This window comes from Xenopus laevis, chromosome 9_10L (assembly GCF_017654675.1).
Source record: "Xenopus laevis strain J_2021 chromosome 9_10L, Xenopus_laevis_v10.1, whole genome shotgun sequence".
Classification (NCBI taxonomy): Eukaryota; Metazoa; Chordata; class Amphibia; order Anura; family Pipidae; genus Xenopus; species Xenopus laevis.
This window is the reverse complement of record NC_054387.1, coordinates 118,019,435-118,043,766: the sequence shown is the minus strand read 5'-3', so window position 1 is coordinate 118,043,766 and position 24,332 is coordinate 118,019,435. Positions and strand designations below refer to the sequence as shown.

At 41.2% G+C, this 24,332-nt stretch overlaps 1 protein-coding gene across 4 annotated transcripts in view; it reads left to right on the top strand.

The window, feature by feature from the left end:
- Positions 1 to 24,332, top strand: part of caskin1.L (CASK interacting protein 1 L homeolog) — a 151,467-nt gene that overhangs the window by 1,082 nt on the left and 126,053 nt on the right. The window lies entirely within an intron of this gene.

The following is a 24,332-nucleotide window of genomic DNA, read 5'->3' as shown; positions in this document are numbered from 1 at the left end:
GGAGTTAGTTGCCCTTAATTCTGCAGGCTAGAACACTGTTTTAGTGGAAATATATAGTGAATAAAGTACCCCCTATTGTAAAATATAAGGATATTAGAAGTCACCGAGGAGTTTCCTGACCATATAAAAGACCTCGTTCTTTTATACAGGTCATGGAACTCCGAGGTAACTTCTAATATCCTCATATTTTGCAACTGGGGTAATTTATTTATTATAATAAATGTGACAGAAATGACATCACTACTCACCGTTTATAACTGATGACATCACTAGTCCCCGTTTATAAGGAAATAATTTACATGATATTCATTGCCTTTGTGTAATATATATATATATATATATATATATATATATATATATTTTTTTTTTTTTAAGGGATAAAATGAGCTATAGTTAAAAATAAAAATGTGCTGCCCTTCTGTTTGGCGGATGCACCTCGTGTGTGTTGGGGGATAACAGGCCGAGGACACGGGATTGGGGACATGTGCAGAGAAATGCTTGTCGGAAGATTATCCAGTAGTTAAAGGGTTAAGCCTAAGAGACATTGCTTATTTGGGTGCCATGGTGTTACATGACTGATAAATGCATCGATCAATTCTCTACATGCATTGTAATGAGATAAATAACCTTTTCCGCCATTGATATTAAGGATAAGCTTTGCATGCAGCCCCTCTGGCTTTTGCTGAACGATAACTCCCAGCATCCACGAGGGCAGCCAACACAAGCCAGAAGTTTGGGGCTTATTGCGGGGCCCTGAGAGAGTGTTAATGGCATTACGCCGCTGTCAGGCTCAGCTGGTGCCTCCTGACTGGAGAAAGGAGCGTGAGGGGGGAAAGCTCATCTGCATTAGTGCTACAGGCATTGTGATGGGTGAGGGGCGCCCTGTGGAGGCCTGTGATTGCTGCAGCATGTACTGATGGGAGGGGACATGATGGAAGCGTGGGGTCCTCGTCCTGGATATGGTCCCTACTGGATTCTACTGCTGCTTCTCAGCTCACTATGTTAATGGCAGTTTTACAGGTGCTGGGTCTGGTTACACCTTTCCTGCTCCCACTTGTCTTGTTTTGGGTTTTTATCTCTTTCTCAGTCATGATACTTATCTGGCAGCGTTGTTCTTGTTTTTACCTCATGGACTGAGAGGAAAAGTGTGACTATTAGGGATGCACCGAATCCACTATTTTGGATTTTGCCGAACCCCTGAATCCTTGAATCCCGAATACTGAACCAAATCTGAATCCTGCTGAAAAAGGCTGAATCCTGTCCGAATCCTGGATTCGGTGCATCCCTAATGACTATCCCTCTGTATACTGCCCCTCTCATGCCACATTGTTATGGCTACCTGGATGTTCTGTAGGGACATTTATACAAAAATGAAGAAAAACAGAAACCCCCAGTCTGTGGCACAAGTTTCTGTCATGGCAGCTAAAGGTGGTGTATAGGGCTCTGAAAAGCAATTTACTGCACCCCTTGGCTAAAGTAGAAGCCCTGCAAAATTTTGGTTTGGTCCGTCCTCCATGTCTTTTCCACACACTCCCTGATCACCATCAGTTTCGTAGTCACACTCCCCTTTTGTCCACTCATATTCATCCCCCCTCGTGTATAAGGGCCCCTTAACGCATCAATTATTTGGTGTATTTATATATATATATATATATATATATATATATATATATATATATATATATACTTTCTCCAATGAGTATCCGCACTCCAAGGCTGCTGTTGATGGCGGGGTGCACGATGATTATATGTATGTATCAATTACCAATGGACCAGCACTCCCTTTTCTTAAAACATAATATTCTTTATTGTTGTCTTGGTATCAAAACGACGTTTCGGTCCACCTTAGGACGTTTTTCAAGGATGATACATACCTGATATGTATCATCCTTGAAAAAGGTCCTAAGGTGGACCGAAACGTCGGTTTGATACCAAGACAACAATTAAGAATATTATGTTTTAAGAAAAGGGAGTGCTGGTCCATTGGTAATTGATACATATATATATATATATATATATATATATATATATATATATATATATATATACACATTGTGCCACCGCAAACATCCCCAGCCAGCCCAGTAAGGGTAAGGCCACACCGGGCTTTTTGGGGAGATTTGGTCACCTGGCGACTTATCGCCTCGACTTTGCGGCGACCAATCTCCCCAAACGCCTTCCCTCACTCTGCACTGGCTAAAACGAAAAAAACGCCGGCACTAATCCTCGTGAGGCAACTTCGGGCGACTTTGGAAAATGAACCGCCGCGTGTGAGTAGTGCCAGAGTTTTTTTCATTTTAGCCGGTGCAGAGTGAGGGAAGGCGTTTGGGGAGATTGGTCGCCGCAAAGACGAGGCGAATAGTCACCAGGCGACCAAATATCCCCAAAACGCCCAGTGTGGCCTTACCCTAAGGTCACACAACCTCTGGCCCTCCTGTAGTGACAATCCTATTTGGTACTGTCTACCCTTCAGTTCTCCCAGCATCCCATAGTTTCATCTTTAACTATAGAACAACATCACTATAAATCTATAACACTGCCCTGTATCCTTCTCCCACAGCATCAGTACACAAGGCCACCATTACTGACAGCTGAGGTGACCAGCAGGAGATGGCTTTGTGATGGCTCATTTCACTCCCTTTAGGTCCTTTTCATTATTGGCTGTGTGAGCCATATAAGGTCCCCCCCGGAGCAAGCTATTCAGCACAGTGTGCAAAGCATTTCATCAGGGCAAGTGCTAGTGCTTCTTGTCAGCTGAATTTGGTTTGGCCCAAAGGAAAAAAAAAAATCAGCAACCCCGAGAGTTAATAAAGAGGCAAAGAACATGCTGGGAATCAGGATCTAAATATACATACAAAGAGCAGGGTTCCTTTGGCTGCCTCCTTGATCTTCAGGCATTTTTTTAAAAATATTTTGTTCATCTGCAACATGAGTAGTTAAAGGAAAAGGGGATTGTGGTCCCCTCCCCAGACTCAGCTTTAAAACTCCACCTTAATTGCAGTGTCTCATATCCCTGTAATAATCCTCCTTAACTGCTGGCTTGTGTGTTCTGGTGAAGGTGTTCTGGTGACTGGTGAAGTATGAAGCTGTAAGAAAATATAGCTAAAAAAATATATTTATACTTTATATATAACATATCTATCTACATATATATATATATATATATATATATATATATATATATATATATATATCTATATATATATATATCTATATATATATATATATATATATATATATATATATATATATATATATATATATATATATATATATATATATATACACAAACTTTCAGGCAGCCGCACTCTGATCCGGATTTGCAATGTATTTGTGGGTGCAGGTTCAAAAAGGTTTTACTTTATTTGTCATACAGAACTGCACTCCAAAGTCTCTTTAGTGAGTCAAATCACTTTTATTAGCATGTGTGTCCAAAGTTTCGGCCCCCCATGTCTTTTTAAAAAAAAAAAAGGCCCCAAAAAGGGGGCCGAAACGTTGCACACACATGCTAATAAAAGTGATTTGACTCACTAAAGAGACTTTGGAGTGTGGTTCTGTATGACAAATTATATATATATATATATATATATATATATATATATATATATATATATATATATATATATATATATAAAAATATCTATATCTATATATATATATATATATATATATATATATATATATATATATATATATATATATATATATATATATATATATATATATATATATATATATATATATATATATACTCCAAGTTACAAATATGTAAAGCAAAAGGTAAAGACTGGCACTCAGTGTTTGTATATTATGTAAAAAAGGAGAGTTTATTTCGACATTTCGGTCCTAAACCAGGACCTTCTTCGTTATCGCACGAAACCCAGCGCAGATTGAGATATCTTCGGGACTTCTCCCATTGACTCATATGCAACCTCTGCAGTTCTGAGATGCCGCATTTTTGGAGTTTTTTTTTACCACTAGAAATTCGGATTTTAAAGTAAAAAAACACAGGTTTTTAGCATTCGGAGTTTAATAAATAACCCCCTTAGAACAGAAACACACACATATTTGGGGAGTGGCCTCACGAGTAAACTTCGGGCGACTTCGGAAAACGAAGTGCTCCGAGTGCCATCCTGCCAGCGATTTAGATTCTAGCCGGCGGAAGGGGAGATTAGTCAGGGAGATTAGTCGCCCAGAAGAAGAGTCGTTTTATCGCTGGGCGACTAAATCTCCCCGAATATGAGCGTGTGTCTCTGCCCTAAATGTTTATGTCTCTGGTGTTTGAGTCTGGCAGCTCAGTAATTCAGGTGCAGATTCTGAACTGTTACAATTTTACAACATTTAGTTGATCCATTTCTCAGCAGCATCTCTGGAGTATTAGCAACTATTGTATCAATTCTAACAGCTGGTTTTAATGAAACTTGGGGATTCAGATAAGCAGGACCAAAGATAAGAAATGTATCAAGTAAAGGTGAAAAATTTAACTTTACACTTCAATATTAAAAAACAGTTAAAAAATGAAAATGGAAAGTAATTGGAAAAGTCTTTATTTCTGTTGAATTATCTGAAACCAACTGAACTGAAAAAAAAGTGTTTGAAGGTGATCAACCCCTTCAATCAACCAGACCATCTATGGGGCAAATTCACTAAGCGCCGAAGCGCCGAACGCTAGCGTTACTTCGCTAGCGTTTGTCATTTTCGTTACTGCGCAAATTCACTAACGAATGCTGGCGTAGTTTCGCTAGTGTTACCTCGCACCCTTACGCCTGGCGAAGTTTCGCTAGTGACGTAACTACGCAAATTCACTAAGGCGCGCAGTGTACTGAACGCTACCTTTTACGCTAGACTTCCTTCGCCACCTCAGACCTGGCGAAGCGCAATAGAGTAGAAAGGGATTGTTTCAAAAAAAGTCAAAAATTTTTCTAAGTCCCAAAAAACGCTGGCGTGTTTTCTACATTATGGGTGATAGGCTAAAAAAGATCGAAAAAATTTTGGGGGCTCCCCTCCTTCCCCCCTACATTTCCTGACTCATGGCAACTTACCTAGACAGTGGGCACATGTGTAGGGCAAAATAAAATTTTTATTTGATGATTGGAAGGTTTTCTAGCCATTTGTAGTGCTGATACATATTCCTCCATTGAAATTTGAATTTCGCACCGTATGCAAATTAGCCTTCGCTAGCGTAACTTCGCTTTACTTAGCGAATCAACGCTAGCGCAACTTCGCAACCTTACGCTACCCCTGAGCGCAACTTCGGATTTTAGTGAATTTGCGAAGCGCTGGCGAAACTACGCCTGGCGAAGTGCGGCGAAGTGCGGCAAAGTTACGCCTGGCGCAACTACGAATCTTAGTGAATTTGCCCCAATGTCTTTTAATGGTCCAAAAATGTTTTTGTATATAGGTGTGAATATTTGTGTTATTTTGACCATGGGTATTTCAGTGCTTCTGAAACACAGACTAAGAAAAATCTGATTTATTATTCTATTTTAAATGTGCTAATATCTGCTCTGCACTTTTTTGTTTTGCCATTAAGCGAGCATAATTGTCTGGACACTTCATATCGACCTTAGAACTGTCTGCTGGCTGGCTGGGTGTTTTGCTAATCTTTAATTACTTTTGTTGCTGGCACTGTTTTCTGCATTTTTTTTTCAATCTGTAAGCGAAAAAAAAGGAATTAAGCGTAAATTTTGCCTGTCCATCCTCACTTCTGATTGTGTTCCGGTGCACTGGCTGCACAAGCTTGGGAGAGTTGTCACTGCGTATATTATAACTGCCTCGCTGGAGAGAGCTGTAAATAAGACCAGACAAGAAGGAATTTCTGAGTGCTGTTTTTGTCTGGATATTTTGCCCCTGTGTGAGGGGATTTAAATAGAACATTTGCTCATTATTCAGATTTTTTTTTTATTTAAGAGGAATTGTCAATACAGTATGTGGGTTTCCAGGTGTTGTCTTTGGCGATCGAGGAATGATGGGAGCTGCAGTTTGGCAATGGTGTATTATGTATTGTGGGATCTAGTGAAGCCATGAGTGAGAACCAATAGTGAGTCCAGAATCAGGTTATACGTGGCCGAACCTCCCATTCAATTAATCTTGAACATACAGACCCTATTCCTTTATGGCATTGAGTTATTTATAGTAGGTTCTCCATACTAGAGCATTTTAGCTACCCAAGAGCACGAAACCTCTGTAATATACTTTCCCCTTACTCACCTTTGGATTTCCACATGTAAAGTGTTTTAATTGATTAAAAATTTAGAAAATGCGGAAAAGGGGCATTTTTTTTACTGTTTTATTCACGGCGATCCATAGCTTAGTAAAGGATAAGATAGAACAGATTTCCCATGGGTGACAAATCTCCTTGTGTGTCTCTGCTCTTAAACAGGTCTGTCAAACTAAAGGCCCCCCAAATGATTTTTATTACTCCCCAGTCTACTCAAGATCTCCACTGACCTTTTTGAGTGACATTTTTTTATTAAACATTGACCCAAACATGTATATAGGAAATAACTGGGCCACTATATGGAAACAATTGGACAGCACTGGGACCTTATACATACAACACACTGGCACATTTTAAAGGAAATGTTTAAACGTACTGTGTAGTAAACCAACCCACACTTAACTGGTAATGGTCAACTGGCAAAAGCATAATGCAGCAATATTCTGATTGGTCGATGTGACTTTGTGAAATTGTAAATGATTCGTTTTCTGAAGTCTCACGAGGTTACTTTGTGAGGCGATTTTGGGCGACTTCGGAAAACGAAGCGCCGAGTGTGCTTTAGCGCAGGCGACTTTTCATCATAGCGGATGGGAAGACACGCTAAGGCAGTTCAGGGAGATTGTCGCCCAGAAGAAGAGGCGATTAGTCGGCAGGCGACTAAATCTCCCCGAATCTGCTTGTCTGGACTGACCCTTAGTAGGAGCGATAACAGCCTGCCAGATAATAGTTCCATCCTAAAGTGCAGGCACAAGTCACATGAATGGGGCAGCTGGGAAACGGACAAAATGTCTAGCCCCATGTCAGATTTCAAAATTGAATATGAAAAATTCTGCTTCCTCTTTTGAGAAATGGATTCCAGTGCAGAATTCTGCTGGACCAGCACTATTATCTGATGAGTTTTGGAAAAAAAACATGTTTTCCATGACAGCATCCCTTTAACCTTAAGAGCAAGCAAACAGACATTTAATGTAATTGTTCATGGTGCTTATCCAAGTTTATGTTGTCTGATATTTTTCCCTTGGTGGACGGTAGCAGTAGAGTATCAGTGCTCATTCATGCATATTTATCTATCACTTCCGCCTTCTTGCACTTGCCTAAGCCAACATATTGACGTTTGAACTGCCAGCTAATTTTTAGTTGCAGGGAAAATGGAAGAACTTCTATTCTAGTAGGAGTAAAATATATAAATCATATTGCCTGTTGTCCCTTTTTAGGAGGGAGAATTGTCATCAGATGAAAGGCCACTAATAAGAAGTTGGCTATAGGAGAATGGTTCTGTCACCTTGAAAAACCTATAAAATTTGCACGCTCCATTTTTTCTGCATTTGGAGGGGTTGCACTTGATGGACTTTGGTCTTTTTTTAACCCAACTTAACTATGTATTAAAAGGGGGCCGCAGACTGATCAGTAATCAGCCCTGCAGCATGCGGATCTTTTAGCTATTTTAACAGGATGAAAGGCAGCCCTATACATTCTAAGCAAGGGCACTTATAAATTGCTTTAAATAATTGTATATACACTCTAAGGGCTAGTCCACATGAGGAGATTCGGGGGTGATTTTGTCGCCTGGTGACTAATCGTCTCGTCTTTTGAGCGACTATCTCCCCGAACTGCCTCAGCGTTTTTCCCCATAGGTTACAATGCAAAGTCACCTGCGCTAATGCGCACGTGCCGATGCGTAATAGTCACCCAACCTAATTTGTCTTGGCGACTGTTTTGTCTTGGCGACTTTTTGTCCAAATGCATTAAAGTCAATCGACGTTTTTTCTTGCGGCAAACTTGTTTTGTTTTGGCGTATTTCTTCACTGCAAATGCTTGCCACAGTTCTGTGAAAACATTTGCAGATAGGGAAATGCGGAATATTGCTGCGAATCCATGCCTGGCGAAAAAACTAGTTCATCACTTCTTATTAGCCATGCAGCAGGTGGATTAAATATGTGTTTGGTCTGATTTTAAATGATGCAGCGGCAACTATACATGTGATAATATCATTTTGCTGTTGATTGGATCAAACAGGAAGTAACCCTGTTGTCATATGAACTGACAGGCTGACAGGATTTTTAGCCTCGAGCTGTAAAGGTTGCCATACACGGGCCGATAAAAGCTGTGGACAGACCGAGTTGGCAGTTTATTGGCCCGTGCATGGGGCCCTCCGACGGGCTTCCCAGATTGATATCTGGCCAAAAGTCGGCCAGATGCCGATCGGACGGGACTAAAAATCCCGTCGGATCGTGGCCGCATCTGTTCGTTGATGCGGTCCCGCGATCCGACCGCCAGTTAGCCATCGTTAGGATCCAATCTTTGGGATTAGCCCGATATTGCCCACCTCAAGGTGGGCATATCGGGGAGAGATCCGCTCGTTTGCCAATGTCGCCAAACGAGCGGATCTCTCCGTGTATGGCCACCTTAAGGCAGTTCCCAGGCAGTTGTTATTTGCGCCTCAGAACCTTACCACCCTATACCATTTATCACATTTTACACCTCCAGGATTTGAGAGGGAACTCTTGATGTCAGTCCAGCTTAACATGTCCACGGATGCTGGGAAATTAAAATTCAGTAGAACCCTCATTTTACGTTTTTCAGGGGACCAGAAAAAAAATGGTGTAAAATCCAGGACAATGTAAAATCAGGGAAATGTATTTGCATAATACAAAGGTGGAACCACAAGACAAAAATGTAAAATGAGGGGAAAACGTAAAATCAGGGGATGTAAAATTGAGGTTTCACTGTAATGAAGCAACAACTCTACGTAGGTGTGTACACTCCTATCATGTTCCATTATGTGCACAATAGGATCACACAGGAAGTAAGAGGGCGATACACTTCCTGTCACCCATGACTTCCCACATGAAGTGGCGTAAATGGCAGGACAGGATTTTCAGCCTTCAGCAAGTGACTGTGCTCTAGATTTATAAATAGTCACCCCTGTGGCCTACCAACTTCTGGAAATCTGTGCTGGGAGTTAGGGTGAAAACAATACAGTGAGTGGCCCTCCATCTTGCTGCCTTTGTTTAGCTTGTCTCCCGCGTATTATTAATGGCTTCATACTGTAAGAATTCATGGATGAAGGATTTAGTGAGATTACACAAGGGCTCACTAGTGCTAGAGGGTGCTCATTTATAAAGAGTGGGAAAATGTACTCTTGGGCAGTAACCCATGGCAACCAATCAGTAATCACAATTGGTTTCTATAGGTTACTGTCCAGGTGCAAATTTGCCCAGTGTTTATAAATGAGCCTGACTGCAAAACACACTCCTGGGGATAAATAAAACAAACATCTAAAAATGATTCCTATTGTTGTCTATAAGGTAATGTTCAGAGTGACTGTTGTGGCATTATAGATAAATGCAGGTTATGCACTTGGCAAAAATAATATAAATTCAAGTTATACACTAAATGGCAGTGTGTTGGGAGTTTTCTTAAATGAGAAGGATCTTGGGGTCTTTGTAGATAACAAGTTGTCTAATTCTGGGCAGTGTCATTCTGTGGCTACTAAAGCAAATAAAGTTCTGTCTTGCATAAAAAAGGGCATTAACTCAAGGGATGAAAACATAATTCTGCCTCTTTATAGGTCCCTGGTGAGGCCTCATCTGGAGTATGCAGTTCAGTTTTGGACTCCAGTCCTTAAGAGGGATATAAATGAGCTGGAGAGAGTGCAGAGACTAAGTGCAACTAAACTGGTTAGAGGGACGGAAGACTTAAATTATGAGGGGAGACTGTCAAGGTTGGGTTTGTTTTCTCTGGAAAAAAGGCGCTTGCGAGGGGACATGATTACACTTTACAAGTACATTAGAGGACATTATAGACAAATAGCAGGGGACCTTTTTACCCATAAAGTGGATCCCCGTACCAGAGGCCTCCCCTTCAGACTAGAAGAAAATAAATTTCATTTGAAGTAGGGATGTACCAAATCCGCTAGTTGGGAATACCGAACTGAATCCGAATCCTAATTTGCATATGCAAATTAGGGGCAGGAAAGGAAAAACTGGAAAAAAATCTTCTTTTGTGACGAAAAATCACGTGATTTCCCTACCTGCCCCTAATTTACATATGCAAATTAGGATTCGGATTCGGTTCAGCCAGACACAAGGATTTGGCCGAATCCGAATCCTGCTGAAAAAGGCTGAATGCTGGCCGAATCACGAACCAAATCCTGGATTCTGTGCATCCCTAATTTGAAGCAACGTAGGTGGTTCTTCACAGTCAGGACAGTGAGGTTGTGGAATGCACAGGCGGTGATGTTAGTAACATTAGTAACATAGTAACATAGTAAGTAAGGTTGAAAAACAACACACGTCCATCAAGTTCAACCTTTTAGTTTTTTTGTTTTTTTTTTAATCTGCCTAACTGCCAGTTGATCCAGAGGAAGGCAAGAAAAAACCATCTGAAGCCTCTCCAATTTGCCTCAGAGGGGGAAAAAATTCCTTCCTGACTCCAAAATGCCAATCGGACCAATCCCTGGATCAACTTGTACTATGAGCTATCTCCCATAACCCTGTATTCACTTGCTAAAAAGCCATCCAACCCCCTTCTTAAAGCTATCTAATGTATCAGCCTGTACAACTGCTTCAGGGAGAGAATTCCCCATCTTCACAGCTCTCACTGTAAAAAACCCCTTCCGAATATTTAGGCGGAACCTCTTTTCTTCTAATCGGAATGGGTGACCTTGTGTCAGCTGGAAAGACCTACTGGTAAATAAAGCATTAGAGAGATTATTATATGATCCCCTTATATATTTATACATAGTTATATCTCCCCTTAAGCGCCTCTTCTCCAGCATGAACATCCCCAACTTGGCCAGTCTTTCCTCATAGCTAAGATTTTCCATACCTTTTACCAGCTTAGTTGCCCTTCTATGTACTCTCTCTAATACAGTAATTACCTGTTTGAGTGATGGAGACCAAAACTGTACGGCATATTCTAGATGGGGCCTTACAAGTGCTCTATACAGTGGAAGAATGACCCCCTTATCCCCTGACTCTATGCCCTTTTTAATACAGCTCAAGACCTTATTTGCCCTTGATGCTGCTGACTGGCATTGCTTGCTACAGACAAGTTTATTATATACAAGGACTCCAAGGTCCTTTTCCATAATGGATTTGCCTAGTGCAGTCCCATTAAGGGTATAAGTGGATATTCTTACATCCCAGGTGCATGACTATACATTTATCAACATTGAATCTCATTTGCCACTTAGCTGCCCAGATTGCCAGTTTGTCAAGTTCCTGTTGCAAGGGGCCCACCAGGTTTTTTCCCGGTACCCTGCTGGCCCAGTCTGACCCTGTAGTGGATGACAGCATATAGTATCTTGACTTTGAACTGACATTACTGTTAGTTTTTTAATTGCGTTGGAACAAAGTGTTTTTTTTGTGCGTTTGACCATACAGAAGCACACACAGGGTTGGACTGGGGGGCTCTGGGCCCACCGGGACTACTGTCTAGGGCTCACCTCCGACCCCCTACCGTGGTAGTGCACCTGCTTGAAAGGCGCCACTCGGCGCTCCTGCATGACACTGTGATCATGCGCAGATGGCGCTGTGCGGCGCCTAAAGAAAACCTTTTTTTGTTTGAACAAAAGGTCGGGAGAGGGGTCTGGCCCCCATTAAGGGTCAGGGCCCACCGGGTTTTTTCCCGGTTTCCTGCCGGGCCAGTCAGATGCTGAGCACACACAGAAACCACTTTCTTCTCTTTGGGGACTGTACTTACCTGCAAACATGCAAATAACATACAGCATTCAGTGTTTCATCTGTAGTTGCCGTTTCAGTGTGCTCCCCTGGTTACGTTGTATATGAAAAAGAATGGGGTCAGTTAGTGCCTGTTACTGTGCTGAGAAATGCACACAAATGGTACCTCATGGGAGCACAATTAAAACCCTTTAAGGAGAACTAAAGCCTAACTAAAGAAGTAGCTAGAAATGTTGTACATTGTTTTGTGCTTCTGTAATAGCCCAAGGCAACCACATCCCTTTAGCAGTAAAGATCTGTGACTCCAAAGATGCCCCAGTAGCTCCCCATCTTCTTTCCTGAGTTTAAGGACCCACTCGCAATATACAGTACACACAGAAAATAAGTGTCACAATATAAGGCTGATTAGTAATACAGATAATTACTACATGGCAGCACAGAAACCAGTGCAATTAGCATCAGAATTTAATAATCAGCCCTGCAGCATCAGATTATATTACAGACCAACCTCATTTTTTGCTGGATAATTAGTGACAACCCCTAAGCTTAGCTTCTCAACAGCTGCTCAGAGCCCACTGAGCATGTGAGTGTCACAGACACTTTCCAAGATGGTGACCCCCTGTGACAAGTTTGAAGTCCTGGATCTTTGCTGCTATTGACAAGCTGAAACTTGAGGCTGGTGCAATAAGTTTAATAAATAAAATATGGCATTTTTAGCCATATTCATTTTTAGGGTTTAGTTCTCCTTTAAGATTATGAGAGGCCAAGTTTTTGGGTTAGAGTATTCTATCTTTGGGTGATATCCCAGTGGCATTGGCCAGTTCCCATCAACTCTTTGTTATTCCCATCATAGACCCCACCATAGCTAGCAGGGGGTGGCTGCTCGGCAAATAATATATGTTTTCTTAAAGGGTTAGTTCCTTTTCATGAACTTTTAGTATGATGTTGACAGTGATATTCTGAGACAATATGCAAATGGTATTCATTTTGTTTTTTTTTTTGGTAATTAGCAATTCTCCAGCATGGAATTTCATCAGCTATTTGGTTGTGTGAGTCCAATTTACCCTAGCAACCAGGCAGTGGCTGAAATGATATACTGGAATATCAATAGGAAAGGCCTGCGGTAGAAAGAGAAGTAATAAAATATAAAGTAACAATAAAATCGTAGCCTTACTGAGCAATAGTTTTTTGGTTGCTGGGGTCGGTGACTCCCGTTTGAAAGCTGGAAAGAGGTAGAAGAAGAAGACAAATAATTCAAAAACTATAAACAATAAAGACTAATTGAAAAGTTGCTAAGGATAGGAAATTCTATAATATAACCAATAGTTAATTTGAAGGTGATCAACCCCTTAAATAATTGAAGTTGGGAATATTTCCAATATTTTCAGACTTGCACCATTTTTCTAATACTGTTGTTTTTTTGGCACAAAACAGCCTCATTATATTTGCTGTTCATTCCCTATGCGTGAGTTGAATCGAGGCAGAGAAAAATCTTTAGGTAGTCATTAGAAAGGAAGCAGGCTCGTCTGTATTAGTCATTTGCATGAAGCGATTTTTCATTGGTTAAGGTCAGCGCTGGAAATTGATGGCTTTGGTTTCAGAGGGACTGGGGGAGACAGCAGTGCACATTTACTTAACAAGCCAACGCCATGTGTTATTAGTTTCAGTAAACAGAGAACTCTGCACCGGCTATGAACATGTGGTCTGTAAGAGATTAAGGGATTTTACAGCATTGTACCCTGAATTGGTTGTTTTTCTTTTTAAAGATATCATTAACCTGTCAAAGCAGTCTATGAGGCAAATTTACTTACCTCCCAAATTGCACCAGCGACGGCTTCGATGACATCGCAACACTTCGCCAGGCATAGATTTGCCAGGACAACACAGTCCCGATTTTGACAACTCAACCCACATCCCGGATTGTTACTGAAATGTCCCGACTTTCTCTTTGATCTCCTGCACTGAACAGCCAGAAAAGATACAAAGGGCTGAACTGAATGGGAGTGATAGAAACATCGCAGGTACAAACTACACTCAACACGACTGTTGGATGAAGACGCAGCGTGCGGCGTTCACGTCCGACAGTCGCGTCGGATACATGTAGTTTGTACCTGCGATGTTTCTATCACTCCCATTATATTCGGCGCCTCCGACATGTTGTCTGTGTTTTGTTGCCACGCGACAAATCGGTCGGCATCATTCCGTGGGGTTCAGCCCTAAAACTTAAAGGAATTGTTCAGTGTAAAAATAAAAACTGGGTAAATAGATAAGCTGTGCAATATAAAAAAAATGTTTCTAATACAGTTAGTTAGCCAAAAATGTAATGTATAAAGGCTGGAGTGATTTGATGTATAACTTGTCAGTCAGAGCACTACTTCCTGTTTTTCCCTTCAAGTCGCTGACTAACTCAGAGTTATAGAGCTGAAAAGCAGGAAGTTGGATTCTGGCTGTTTTATTAGACATCTGTTCACTCCAGCCTTTATACATTACATTTTTGGCTAACTAACTATATTAGAAACATTTTTTATTTTGCACAGCCTATCTATTTACCCATTTTTTATTTTCACGCTGAACTATTCCTTTAAGTAGCAGTAAGTGGGAGCTTTGCAGTGAGACTGTATTGGCTGATACAGTAGGTTTGAGCAAGGAAAGCTGCCCACTGGTGTTAAAGGGGTTGTTCGCCTTAAAATTAACTTTTAGTATGATGTAGAGAGTGATATTCTGAGATAATTTGATATTGGTCTTCATTTTAAGTATTGGACATATGTTCTATTTCATACTAAAAATGGACTTCAATATATACTCAATGCTAATAGTACAGCATGTTCTCTCTATGTAGGCATTTTTGAATACAAAGGGTTAATATTGATGGACATTTGTCTTTTTTCAGCCTAAACAATTATGATCTGTCACTTTTACAGCGGACCCAGAAAAGCCCGAGTGCAATTCCAGCCCTAATCCCTCAACAATCATGGACTGTGTACCAAATCTTGTGTGTTCCACGCTGTTCAAATAATCCATGTTTAGTCACTGTTTCCAGTTAAGTGACAAAGTGATTGTTCCCCTTGGCAGTCATCTGTGTGGGTTGAAATGGAACTGAATGGCGGCTCCTCTCAATAAATACCCACTAACATGCCGTCCATGCAATGTACTGATATGGTTATTAGCAGCCATCATTGCTCCTAGTGCAATAATTACTGCAGTAATGTCCCTGTTTCTGCAGTTTATACATCCGAATGCAGTGTAGGAGTCACGTCTAGCAGTTAATAATCTCATTTGGGGTGAGCCGACCTGCTGTAGAGCCTAATTAATGCCTCTTGACAATACACAGCAGCTTTAATGCCCCTAAATTAATCAGAAGGCAGGAGAAATATGGGGGTTTACCCTTCCGTCATTCAATATCACATCTCACTGTGCAGTTTATGTTCAGCTGAGGGGCTGTTCCTGCAGAAATATGCTTAATACAGGGGAATACAGTACCTATGCTGACATTGTTGTATAGAATTTCTCTGAACAGGCTATACATGCAGCCCAACTGTCCCGTTTTTAGAGGGACAGTCCCTCTTTTGACAATCCCTTGTTTGTACTGTACTGTTTGTACTTCTTCTCTGCACTGAACAGCAAGAAAAAGAAACAAAGTTTCTAACTTAATTGGCTTTTGGCAGAGAGCCCAGAACAGCCATAGCTGCATATAAGATACTTTTCTAACAATTTTGAAATAAGCAAATAAGTAATTGTAACAACATAAGATAACGGATCCCTTGGGAAATGTTAGACTCACAGCTTAAAGGGCAATTCACCTTCATTAGCAAAACTGTAATAACTGAAAAAAACCCACAGAAATACGTTCAAACTTTCATAACTTGCCACATTTTGTAAAATTGAACACGGTAATTAGGTGGTATGGCCACAAAAAATGCGCGTGGTCAAAAATCTTCGGCAACTTTTTTTGTCCCTCTTTTTATTTCCAAAATGTTGGGAGGTATGCTATAAGCACATGTACATAGTTGTTTCTGCAGAAATACTGCATGCTTAATACAGGGGAATACCTATGCTGATTTATAGGGTCTTCTCTGTAAACAATGAGATGTCCCTGCTATGGTTTTAAAGTCTTATTTGGCTGGATACATTATGGGGACCTCTAGGCCATTCTGCCTGGTAGCTTACTTTTAGTATGTTATAGAATGGCCAATCCTAAGCAATTTTGTAATTGTTATACTTTTCTTAATTACATTGGAACCTCAATTTTACATCCCCTAATTTTAAGTTTCCCCTAATTTTAAATTGTTGTTTTCTGGTCCCACCTATATATTATGCATAATAAATTTACCATGGCCGGATTTACATAGCAGGTGCCGCTAGGCCTTTGCTGTTCATCACCCCCTTCCCCTCCCCTTCCTTTCTACGTAAGCCCAAATTTTCAAGCCCAAATTTATTGCTACTTTTTATTAATCATCTTTGGATCCATGTCCCTCTCCTATTCATATTCCAGTCTCTTATTCAAATCAATGCATGATTGCTAGGGTAATTTGGACCCTAGCAGCCAGATTGCTGAAATTGCAAACTGGAGAGCTGCCGAATAAAAAGCTAAATAACTCAAAAACCACAAAGTATTAAAACGAAATGAAAACCAATTGCAAATTGTCTCAGAATATCATTCTTTACATCATACTAAAAGTACTCAAAGGTGAACAACCCCTTTAAGGGATTTATAACACAGAATGATTCCTGTGGCTAAAACAGTGCAGTTGGTATTTCTTTGCCTTTAGTTTCCATAGGTTGAAGAATTAACTCTGAGCATAGACCTGTCTATGTTCAAGGTGATATGACAGCCCAAAAGGCTTGGCCAAAGGGCATTGTTATATTAGCAGCCACTGGATTAAATCAGGGTCAATGTAAATAAGGTTAAACAGCTATTGGTTAATTCAGGCCATGGTTCCCTATGTAGGAATATCAGGACCAGTCAGAACTGGACCTTAAAGGAGTTGTTCACCTTAAAATGAACTTTTAGTATGATGTAGAGAGGGATATTCTGAGACAGTTGTAATTGGTTTTCAGTTTTTATTATTTGTGGTTTTTGAGTTATTTAGCTTTAAATTCAGCAGCTCTCCAGTTTGCAATTTCAGCCATCTTGTTGCCAGGGTCCAAATTACCCTAGCAACCATGCATTGATTTGAATAAGAGAATATTCAAATATAATAATATAAGTAAAGGTTAGGGCCTAAATGAAAATACTAGTTATAAAAAATAGCAATAACAATAAATGTATAACCTTACAGAGCATTTGTCTTTTAGATGGGGTCTGTGACCCCCATTTGAAAGTCAGAAGAAGAAGAAGGCAAAATCATTGAAAAACTATAGAAAAATTTAAAAACAGAAAGCCAACTGAAAAGAATTAGCCATTCTATAATATACTAAAGGTTAACCGAAAAGGTGAACCACTCCTTTAAGTACAAGGCCTCCATCGGTAATTGGCGTGCCTCATTATTTTGCCCTCCTGTGGGGGCCCCTGGTCACCCCTGGGTCCAGCCAATGAATAGCACAATGAAAAAACATACCCTGCCTCATATGCCCAAAGCACACCCATTGTCCATCAAACCCCCACCCAATTTTTGACTCAGACCCTCTCCATTGAAGGGAAGGTTTTTTTCAAATTGTCGAAACTTTAACAGTGTTGAAAATAGGGATGCACCGAATCCACTAATTTGGAAGGATTCGGCCGAATACCGAACCGAATCCGAACCCTAATTTGCATATGCAAATTAGGGGTGGGAAGGAGAAAACATTTTTTACTTCCTTGTTTTGTGACCTGCCTGATTTCCCTCCCCACACCTATGCAAATTAGGATTTGGTTCGGCTGTGCAGAAGGATTCTGCTGAATCCGAATCCTGCTGAAAAAGGCCGAATCCTGGCCGAATCCTAAACCGAATCCTGGATTCGGTGCATCCCTAGTAGAAGATAAGCAGCCCTTTTGCTTTTGACAAATCCCACTTTGAACCCCACTCTGTATCTGAACTCCCGAAACAAATGAGTTAGCTGTAATGGAGGAATCGGTGCAATGAGCAATAATTTGGGTCTGTACTTCGACAAATTGTCTGATTTCAATTACAAGCACTTTCCAGTGACAAGGTCCATTTAATTTGCTTCACTTCTTAGGCTTGTTGCCTTGCTCCCCAACATTATTCTCCTATAATTATTATATCTTTCCTCAGACAACGCGTTTCGGGCGGCTCTATAATCTGTCCTTGTGACAGGCCTGATAGAACAAGTGTATTCTGTTTGTTTGTTTGTGATAGATTCCTTTCCTGGGGGATCTCCGTACATATCACATATTAAAAGTCCCCCTCTCTGTCTCTGTTTCTATGGAAACATTGGGTTTGAGTTAAGCCGCGGTGCAAAAATATGTTAATGTTCCAAATCCTGGGCTGGAGGAACGGGTAGAGGAAAAAAATATTATTCAGCCACGCAAGCAATTAATTAAATTGTGAAAGTGGACTGCTGCAAAAGATCAGTGCGGATTGTGTGCCTGGAACTTGTAATGAGATTAATTGAATAATCTGCTTTATGCATGAAATCATTATCAGACTATCTTTCTTCCTATTCTCTCTAGTGCTTGTTCACATCTGAACTGTGACAGGAAGGAGGGAGCCTGACACTTCCTCTTAGGGACTTTACACTGTCCTTTATCAGGAATCTGAGGAGACCTTTTCACTCCAGCCTCCTAGTAGCCTGCCTCCAGGAGTCTCATGTTCTCCCAATGCACAACCACAGACCTCCCCTCCTCCTAAGGGCAGAGACACATGCGAAGATTTGGGCAGATTTAGTCGCCCAGAGACAAATGCCTCTTCTTCGGGCGACTAATCTCCCAAAAAAGGCTGGATGGCACTCGAAATAAAGCGCTCCGAGTGCCATCCCGCTGGCGATTTAGATTCTAGCTGGAAGAAAGGCAGTTCGGGGAGGTTCGAAGAAGAGGCAATTTGTTCTGGGCGACTAAATCTCCCCGAATCTTTGCATGTGTCTCTGCCCTAATACACAGACATCAAGACACTTCCTTCTCCCCTCTTCCTAATAAATTTATCTCAGGGCACCTACCTCTCCCCTCCTTCTAATACACAGACCTCAGGCCACCTAGCTCTCTTCTCCTCCTAATACAAAAACATCAGGACTCTATGCCTCCCCCCTAATGTCAATACACAGACATCAGGGCACCTACTTCTCCTTTACTTCCAATACAGACACCAGGGCCCTATCTCTTCCCCACACAATATACAGACATTAGGGCCTCTACCCTCCTCCTAATACACAGACAATAAGGGCAACAACCTATTCCCTTCTCCTAAGACCCAGACTCGAGACCAGGCTAGCCATGAGAAAAATCATGGGACCCAATAGTACTAAGATAGCAGAAACCTCAACCATAGGGGCTCCCAACTATTATCAAACTCTTCATGTGGACCTCCTTGGGTTGTAGGACCTGCCAACAAGTAAAATTGGACCTTAATAAAAAAAAGTAATGGATATCTAGGAATTCTGTTGTCCACTTCCTTAGCCAGTTCCTAATTTTTGTTCTCCTTTGGATGTATACAACCACAACAGTTTATAATGATGAACCCAGTGCTCAAGAGAAAGTTTATGGATAGACAGTCTAACATAATGTAGTAATTTCGGAGCTCCGTATAGCACCATTATATGATATCACTCTTATCAGGGAAGTGCTCTTTTACCTTCACCTGCAGGGTTCATATACCCTTTAACCGACCCAGATGACGTCACAGCCTGACGTGTTTCATCAGGAAGCTTATGAGGAAGGTATAGGACAAAACGCGTCAGGGGGTCAGTTAAAGGGTATATGAACCCTGTAGGTCAAGGTAAAAGAGCACTTCCCCATATAAGTGTGACTCCTGCTTTGATACAATGACAGTAGCCAAGTAAATAAAAATAAAACAATAAGAGATTTTTGGTTTACTAAGTGCTTCAAGAGAACTAAGCACAATATCATCATTGCCATTATGCGTTTCTATTTGAGAATATGCTTATCTGTTTTTTTATTTACTACCCTGAAGGGGAATCCCTGCCAATTCTGGAGGTTGTAGGAGGGTTGTCAGTGTGCGTGTTACTCAGTAGTAGTTCAGAAGGCCTCTCTGTCTCTCTTTACCTGTGAGATCCCATCGGCTGCACTGAGCGTGACTCTTGTACTGACTGCTCATAGACTAATAGCTCATGGATCGCGTGTCCTTGAGATTTAGCCGGATTATCTGAGCTGATCAAGTGCTAACAATGCCCTTCTGTTTTGTGCCCTGGCTGAGTCCAATGCCGTATTGTTCTACAGGCTTGGAAGTAGAGTTCACAAGTTTCCTTTTTCTCATTTTTAGTCATTTTTAGCCCAATAATAGGTTTGTGAGTAGCCCAAGGACAGGAATGTAGCCAAAACTGTGTAGGACCACATGATATACATTAAGGCTAATGTCACACAAGGTGTTTTCCCTGGGAGAAGTTCCCCTTTAAACTTGTAAGCCACGGAACTGAACTACATCATTATGATGGGATGTATAGTTTAGCAATTGCTGAAATACTGATCAACAGCTGTAATGCTGTTAAATCGTATCTCTCTCCCAAGCGGCACAGGTTACACGCTAGCTATTGTTGCTATGCTCCCTAGCTGTGCCTTCTCATGGAGGAGCTCTGGCTGTACAATGGGAAGATTATGGGTCATGCTAATTGTTGTTATGATTAAAAGCCTGCAGAGAAAGCTATCATAGTCTCCAATCTGTTCCGGGCATTATCTGGATAATAAAGCTCTTGAGCAGAACTGCACGCTACCCTCTGTCTCCAACTTACCCATCTACTGAAATATCTATCTGTATCTGTTAAACCTACGCGTTCCCACCTTTAATTAAATGGGGATATCCTACAGACAAAGGATTATGGAACTCATGGACAGGCTGGGAAAGATCCTTTGAAGGGCCCTACTTTGTAATATACATATTAAAGGTGGTCATGCAGAAAATTGTCCACATTACAAATGAATTGAAGCATCTCAAAGGTGGTGCCCACCATGTCTAGTTCCAGTTGGTGGCATCCCAGGGCACCACGTCTAATTTCAGGTTTCCAAACCCACAGATGCTGCCCTAAGCTGCCATGTCATTCTAGATAGTTGCACATATAGGTGCTTTCCCAACCAAGAAGCATATCTAATTCAAATTGGTGGCACTCACAGGTGCTGCTGCAAGGAACATTGTTGAATTCCATTTGGTGGAACATATGGGTGCTGCCCCAAGGGGCCATGCTTAATCCCACTGGGTGCAAGTCAAAGGTGCTGACCCATTACATAATGTCTAATTACAACTGGTAGCATGTCTGATTTCATTTGGTGGCACTCAAATGTGCTGTCCCTCTCCAAGATACCATGTGTCATTTTTGTTGGTGGCTACCTAAATACAGTTAGTAGCCTGTGGCTATGAAGATTTTCATTCATTCAGCTCATGATAAACAGTATCTTGTAGAAATAAATCTAAATCGGACTTTGTGAATAGTCTTGAAACCGTTGGACTTTCTGAGTATTCTTGAAATCAGGGAAATTCTCCTGATTGTTGTTGGTGGCTTGTTTGGGCATACATAGGGATTATCAACTTGTAGCCCTGTGAATTGCAACAGTCAGAGGCTAATAGGGGGGTTCTGAGCTGGGGCTTTATAGTAAAGTGCCCAAAATATCCACCTCCCCAATGATTTAAACAGGGAAAGCCTAAAAGCATCAGGGTGTTTCCCATTCAAGTCAATCAGAGGAGGCAGGGTTGATTTTGGTATCATTTCTATTGGCTGTAAAGTACCCTGTGTGCCTTTATCTGAGGCTGAGGTTCCTGCGTTTCCCTTTCTGCCTGTGGTGCCAATAAGAGCCAGAACTAGGGGTAATCAGCAGAGGTAAATGAGGTGCGGTGGGGCAAGTTGTGAAATTCCAGGAAAAGATCTTTGTGTGATTGACTCAACTCTTGCGGGGCGAGCAGGTCTGGAATGGAGCAGGCCAATGATGCTTCTGCCTTACGTGCCAGTACTTCTTGGCTGAGCTCTGTGGCCAAACCTAAATGGAAACCTCAATTATTTCAAAGCCAGTTAGTTGCTCTGTGCCCAGAACAACATTTTTCTCTCTTTCTATTTTTTTTTTAAAATCAGAACAGAGGTTTTCTCCAGTCTATCTTCTTCTTTCAGCCTGTGTTGCAGCTATCTCTAAGGAGAAATATTTTCAGGAACACTTATTCTCCCCGACTCATTATTCCTATAATCGTTCTGCAGACTGAAAGAGGAAAACGACCTGTAAATAGTATAAAGGGAAGGAAGGGAGGGATACAGTGGAGGGTTCTGACCAAGACGTGGTACTTGCATGAAAGAGCCGGTGTATTAGAAATATTCTTTTTAGCCCTTGTGAACCTCATTGAATCGCTCCTGATATTCTTGCTGTACTTTCATTTTATATTTTGCCTTTGTATATGTCTAATGGAAATCTTAAAAATGTGAATTGGTAAATGCATAGTTCAAATGAAAGTGTAATTAACTGCGGTTTCCAATGCTGCCTAAGCATCCCCTATCTCCCTAAGCTTCTTGATCACCTTCCATAGCCCTCCTGTTCGGTTGTAATCCTTTCAAGAAGCCAAAAAGAAGAGTGGCCTAGTGATATAGTGGTCAGAGCATGTCTTAGAGGAATTTATCGGTTTGTTTAACTAAACAATACTGCAATGAAGTGGAAACAACCTCACCATTTCATAGCCTGTACACCATAAAATTGTGCCAGCATTAGTATCTTATCTGGGTTCATATAACATTTTCTTCCTTTGTGACCCCCATCAGCAAGGGTATCTAAATGCCTCTGGTGATATGTGAGGTTCAGCTGATATCTACACAAGCATCTCTTGCCCCTTGTATGAGGAGAATGGGAGCAGAAGTCATGCAATGTCCACCTGCCAGCGTTCTGCTGCACTGCAGTTTTTGATTATTACATCAAATAGCCTATAGGCAGTAAAGTCCCAGTATTGAAATCTGAGTAAATAAATCATTTGTGCTCAAACGGTTCCAGTTATTGCTTAAGCATACCCATTGTGCACGTGGGATATTTATAGCTTTGCCCTTGGTAAGCCTTCACAGATATCTCCTCTTGACCTAATAAACATACATGGGAATTGAACTGGCCTGATCATGAGATCCTTTATTATGCTATATAGGAATAGCCAGTTTGAATCCTTGTGATCTATTCAGGTTCTGTTCTTAGAAGCCCTATCAACTGTACAACAGGAGTAAGGCATATACACACAGTGGTGATCCTTTAACTCTCCAGCTGTTTCTGAACTAGAGCTTCCACCCGTTGGCTGCTGTTTAGATGCCGGCATTGTCGTTTGCAAAAGGCTGGGAAGCCACAGTTTGAAAATAATTGTCTTATAACTTTAATCTGGAAGGTGGAGAGAGATACGACACTATGAGGTGATCTTTGAAGGTCCAGGCCCCTTTGATGAAAATATTGCTTTATCACCTGTTCAAACATACAGGACATGAAATAAGTGTTCACGCCAAATGATGCTCTTAACCTCCCAGATGGGCTTCCAGGACTATCTAGAATAGAAAATAGATGTTATACCGAAGTATATCCCTAGCTGGCCTTAAGGCTAGGCACCCAAGCCAAACCTTTGCTACTCCCTAGGGCATGGATCCCCAAACCTTTGAACCTGTGAGCAACATTCAGATGTTAAAGGAGCTGGGGAGCAACACTAGCATGAAAAATGTTCTTGGGGTGCCAGATAAGTGCTGATTGGCCATTTGGTAACCCTAGGTGCACTGTCAACCTGCTTGAGGCTCTGTTTGACAGAATATGTGGTTTTTATGCAATAAACACTTGCCACAAGTCAGGTATTCAAAAATAAGTGCTTGGTTTGAAGCCACTGGGAGCAACATCCAAGGGGTTTGAGAGCAACATGTTGCTCACAAGCTACTGGTTGGGGATCAGTGCCCTAGGGGGTATAGACCAACAGAATCTTAATTCATTTGGTGGATCCATTTTAATGCCAAGATCTAGAATAATGTGTTGAGTTGTTAAAGGTGGAACATAACTGATAGAAATGATGTGGTGATCAGTCTACTCTGTGAGATTCCCATAGGCACCACTAGGAACCACAGGGGAGTTCCTGCCACACCCAAATATGGACTTGTGGGTGATAATTGCTGTAGAAGGGAGACTCTTAGAGACTGTTTTGATCACCACTGATCCAATACAGTCTGTGCTATTTCGGCGCTGCTGTCTACAAACAATCTTTTTTCTCTGTGTTTGCACAGAGCTGTTATTACCATAATTGTCAGGATAAGGGGCTATTCTTTGTGCGAGATCCCAGGCTTTCTGTATGAGCGATGCTCGCAATGATCTAATGAAATGTGGCAAAGCCTTCAAAAGT